Here is a 6000-nt window from a genome sequence, read left to right on the forward strand (position 1 = left end):
ATGAGGGGTGGAGTTGTAACACCCCATTTTTCATAAAATAAATAAAAAAGAGTTTTATTTAAAAATTAATAGGGCTTTTAGAAATTAAATAAAGAAGAGGAAATGGGTTTTGTTAATTAAAATAAGAGTTTCATAGTAATAGAAAGTAAATAGAGTAAAATGATGTTTTAGAAAATAAAGGGATACTGTAATTGGTTATTTATTTAATGAAAGAGTAAAATAGAGTTTCTTTTTATTAAATAATAAAATAAAGAAAAATGTAGTAAATAATAGGCTCAAAGTACCCTAGTTATAAATAGAGACATATTAGGTCATTTTTTACATTACGATACATTTCTACGCTCTTTTTTCCTCCCAAATTCGTTCTTTTTTCTTCCTCTCCTAAAACTCTCTCTTTTTCCTACATACATTCGAACCTATCCCAGTAAAACTATAATCCCAGACTCATTAACTGTTGGATCTTCTTGAAATTTGGAAACCACCTTCACAACTCACTTTCACATATTTGCACCATTGGGATTTTCAAAATAATGCCTAGAGAGAGAGAGAGAGAAATATCCCTTGCACAAAGATAGTAAAATTGAGGTTTCAATCCCTTCTCCTTCTTTCTAACTCTTGGAAACCCTAGCACAAAAACTAGAGGAAAATTTGAGAAATCTTAGAAAATCACTAGAGATGCTGCTATCATTGTAGGGCTACACACGTGAGCTCGCTTAGAGGTAAGAGATGAGTTCATCACAGTTGGGGTTGGAATGAACATGTGTAGGGATCCTTAGAGGATCGAATTGGGGTTTATTTTGGGATGTTTACTATATTGTAATTTTGCCTTTATGATTATAATCATGAAATTGTTATGTTTGATGGGCCAACTGATGCCTTTTAGACTATTGGCAAGGGTACCGATGTCGTCGTAGGTTACAAATTTATAAAAAAAGGTCATCTCCACAAGGACTTGAGTTACTTAATTCCTTCGGATAAAGGTTATCAGTTTAATGGTTATGTACAAATTCAATCGAAATATCATGGACTTTTCTAACTAATGAAAAATAACTAAAGTAATAGAATATAAAAATTAACAGAATTTAGTGCGTAAGAAAGACGTAAAATTATGGAAATATTAATAATGAATTTAATTAATTAAAAAAATGTAGGATTGAATTTCATCGTTCATACCCTCAGTATTCTAATAAGATTAACATATATGAATCATTTTCTAACATTACAGATGCACACATTAAATTACCTCGAATCGATCCCTCACATTTGAGAATCCTAAGAATATTTACTGAATATCGATCCATAGTGATGCAATCCTTCCCCCCAAGGGCATTGGATAAAAGACTCCAAGAAGATTGGGACAAAGACGCAAGAGAAGGCCCTAGGGTTCTTATGAGCCTTAGGGTAGATTTTGGGCCCATGGGCTAAGTGTTAGCCCACATATCTTTGTACATATTAGATTAAGGTTTCATTATTTTTGGGCCTTGTATTTAGGGATCCACAATGTAGGTAGGGTATCCTAGAAATGTAGGATTTTTCAACTCTTGTATTTTGGGGCACCTAGACTAGTTTTTGTATTAGAGGTAATTTTGTAATTTCATATGCATTAAGTGAATATTTGATGTGTGTGTTGGGAAATAAATTTAATTGAATTGGGAGAATCCCAATCCAATTAAATTTTAGAGGGGGAGATGAGCATTTGCTTGCTACACCCCATTGCCACATCATATAGTCACACTTCGTGCATGTCCTTCATGCTTTACATGCCTCATGACACCTAAGCACACTTAGTGGAGAATCTTAGACTTGATCTTGGATTTGTGGGTTGAACCATAGCTAAAATTCAATAATCATAATTAGTGAAATTTTGGCTCCACAAATTCAATTTCAAATTCAAGTGAAATTTGAATAGAAATTCAAATTTCCCTCCAATTTTGTGTGACACTTAGGCTATAAATAGAGGCCATGTGTGTGCATTTTTTCAACTATGATCATTTGAGAATTACACTTCAAAGTTCAGACCTCATTTGAGGCACAAAATTTCGTGCTCCTTCTCTCCCTCTCCCTCCACTCTTCTTCTCCTACCTTCAAGCTCTTATCCATGGCTTCCTATGATGGTGAGCTTCTTCTTGACTCATCTTCTCCTTGAAATGGCGTATCCAATCATATTTCTTCCTCATTCCGCTGCCATTAAACTTCAAGATGCATGGGACTCCATTGATGAAGAAGATCTAAGTCCTACAAGCTCCACAAGGAGCTACATCATGTGGTATCAAGAGCATCTTCGTCTAGGTGATGTTCTTTTGCTTCCTCTATCTTTTTTTTCGGTCAATTCACTTTAATTCCTTGTTCTTCATCTTATTATCCATGTATATCCTCAATTGTCTTGTGGCTTGGTGCTGTTTAGAGTAGATTCAAAAAAATAAACCGATTAAATCGTAGATCTACACTTGTTCTTGCATTTCTATGGTTCAAATTTTATAGATCTACTCTTGAATCATGTTTTGTGTTGATTTTAGGTTGTATCATTTTTTAGTCATAATCTTATTGTGCTGAACCTTTAGATCTAAATTTTCTTCCAAAATATTGATTAGAAAAAAAAAACACAAAAATCTAAGTGTAAATCGCTTAATCCATGTTGTCTTAGAGTCATGTTTAGTCATTATAATTGTCACATTATGCTCTAAGTTTGTATTGAATTTTGATTTTGTTGATTGAATTCTAGATACATTTGTTCATGTATTCTTGTCATTCTTGATGAAGTTGAGTTGTGGTTGGATTTGTGAATCAAAATAAGTCTTAAGCTCTCTTTAATTGTTTTATTCAAGACATTTGAGCATAAGCAACCACAAATTGTAATTATCCAAGCCTTAAGCAACATAAACACTACTCTTGATTTTTAGGTTGAAATCGCTGGTGCTGGCAGCTTGAACATATGAACTTGTAAACATTACTGGGAATTTTCCACTGCGATTTTAGAGCTGCAATTTTTACTGAATTTTCTTGACATCTGGAGAAAAATTATAAAAAAACAACCAAGTGATTTGGATAAAAGGAAAAAAATATGAAAAATCACACAAGTTGGCAGGAAAAAAAAGTGAAAGGAAAGTGAACCTGTTGTTTTGGCTCAAAATTTGTTCTATAATTGGTGCCTATTTTATATCAGTCTTAGTTCTGAAATTTCAATTGAAAAATAGTGTAAAAACAAGTTCCAAAACTAGAGGTTTGTTGAGTCTTATTTTTTTAGTTTTTTTACTCTTCTCTAGAGCCATTCTAGGTTTCTCTTTGAGTCCTAGCTTGCTTTTATTGTTTTTCATTGCTTTAATTGTTGAACAATCCTTGAAAATTTGTCTTTTTAAAACTCTATCGGTTTAGCTTTCATTTCATTTTTTGGTCTTTGGTTATTGCTTGTCTCTTTGTTTCCTTGTTTGTGAGTTGCCATATAGGAAATTGGAAAGGAGGATTGGTGCTATCCCTTGAAGAATTTGAGTCAAGAAGCAAGGGGCCAACCACCTTAAGAGCTATTAGACTAAGAAGAACTCCAAATTGAGTGAATCACCAAAGAGAGAACAACCACCAAAATTGAGGACTGTTTTGTAATTCTGCAATTGGCAATTTACTTACCTTCATTGCTTTCAAGTTTTGTAACAAAAGGGTCTTTCATTGGAAGTGTGTTGGGAGCCTCCAATAGGTTACCAAACTTCCATTTGTGTGTAATAATTTTAGGCAATTTTCCCTTAGGATAGTGAGTGTTTTGTTGGGAACCTTAAATGTGGTCATCCATACCTTCCTAGGATCTGCCTAGTTTTCATTTCTTGCACTTTAATTTCTTTCTTACTTTCATAGCTTATTTTCTTTACTAGTCACGCCTAGTTTATCTTGTTATTGCATAATACTTTCTTCTTGCTTATCACACTTATCTTGAGTTCTTTTGGAACCCTAGCTTTTACCTTTTTGCAAACCCCCAACAAGAAAGAACCACAACTTAGGAACCAACATGAGTCATCATTCATCTAGTGTTAATGGTGAGGGTAATAGTCATAAAGACCCTCTATCCAGAATCTTAGATGAGTTGAGTTCCCTCAAGTTATGGAAAGAAAATCTAGAAAGAAAAGAAAAAGGAAAGGAGAGGGTATAAATAAATCAAGATGAGAGGGAAAAAAGAAGTGAAGAAGAAAGAAGGAAAATACTAAAAGAGTTGAGAAAAGAAAAACATGTTGCCTATAGTAGTCATGACTCTTGTAAGAGCCTAAGTGAAGAACTTCGTGACTATTATGAAGGAAGGAATAGGTCACATCTTAGACCTTACTCCCATAGGAGAGAAAAGGAAAGAAAGCCTCAAGAGGCTAACATTAACCTCCCATACTTCCATGGGAAGGACAATGTAGAGGCTTACTTAGATTGGGAAATAAGGGTAAAGCAACAACTTAAAAGAAAGTCTACTTTAAAATCTTATGGCTCTCACTCTTATCCAAAGAAAGACCAAGGTCTAGGCATCTTAATGGCAACACCTTCTAAGCCCAAAGATGATAAGGGGAAGACAATAGAAAAGAAACCCCTTAAGGCTAGTATGCAAGAAAAGACTAGCTCTATAAAGTGCTTTAAATGTTTTGGAAGAGGATACATTACTTCTTAATTCCCCACCAAGAAAACCATGGCTATGAGGGGCCAAGACATTTATAGTAGCCAAGATGAGGCTACTACTTCACCTTCCTCTAGTGAAAGTGAAGAAGCAAAAGGGGAAGAATCTAGTGAAGAAATCTACCCCCGAGAAGAAAGACAACCATTAATTGTTCAGGAGGAGTATAAGGAGGTAAGTGTCTCCTCCAAGAGGTTAGCTAAGAAGGAAAGTTATTTTGCAATAAAGACAAACATTAAAGAAACTTCCCCTCTTAGACAACCTCCACATTTTCTCCTTTGTAAAAAGACACTTGTTATCATTGCCACACCTCTTGGGCTTGAGGTTATTCCTCAAGTAAAGAAGTTGTTGGATGGGGGTTTGGTTCGTAAGAGATTAAATCCTTGTGCTTTGTTGGTGCCCAAAATAGGTATTATTAGGCACCAAATCCCTAAAATAGGTGGTATGATGTATGTGTTGAGTGGTGCAACCCTCTTTTGTAAAATCACTCATGCACCCAACATCTTCATGATTTGTGTACATAGGGGCTCATTAGGTAGATTTGTTCTTATTTTTAGTTTCAATACAAACCTAGGTGGTCATATGGGGCACCTTAGGTTTGTCGTATTTTTTGGTAGGAATAATCAACATGAAAATACAGAAAAAGGTATGTTTTATTGCATTAATTTCCTTAATTTTTTAAATAGTGATCAAGGGGTTCCCACGAACCGTAAGAGAATAAAGGTCATTCCTGAGTGGTCCACTCCACCAAGTATAAGGAAAATTTGCGGCTTCCATGACTTAACAAACTTTTACAAAAGGTTTGTCCCATACTTTTCTATACTTGTAGCACCACTCATTGAGTTGGTGAGGAACCATGTTCCCTCATGGGAAGATGCCCAATAAATGGGTTTTTTGACCTTACCTTACTCCAACATACCTAACCCCACTAATATATATGTTTTTATTCTTTTTACAGGTGTTGAGGGAAGAAGCCCAGAGTTTCAAGAACCTCTGGATTTGAGGTCAAATCCTTTTCAAGGGGGAGGGAACGATGTCATCCTACCCCCCAAGGGCATTGGATAGAAGACTCCAAGAAGATTGGGCCAAAGATGCAAGAGAAGGCCCTAGGGTTCTTATGAGCCTTAGGGTAAATTTCGGGCCTATGGGCTAAGTGTGAGTCCACATATCTTTGTAGATATTAGATTAAGGTTTCATTATTTTTGGGTCTTGTGTTTAGGGCTCCATAATGTAGGTAGGGTATCCTAGAAATGTAAGATTTTTCAGCCCTTGTATTTTGGGGCACCTAGACTAATTTTTGTATTAGGAGTAATTTTGTAATTTCACATGCATTAAGTGAATATTTGATGTGTGTTGGGAAATAA

The sequence above is a fragment of the Glycine max genome, chromosome 5 (assembly GCF_000004515.6).
Source record: "Glycine max cultivar Williams 82 chromosome 5, Glycine_max_v4.0, whole genome shotgun sequence".
NCBI lineage: Eukaryota > Viridiplantae > Streptophyta > Magnoliopsida > Fabales > Fabaceae > Glycine > Glycine max.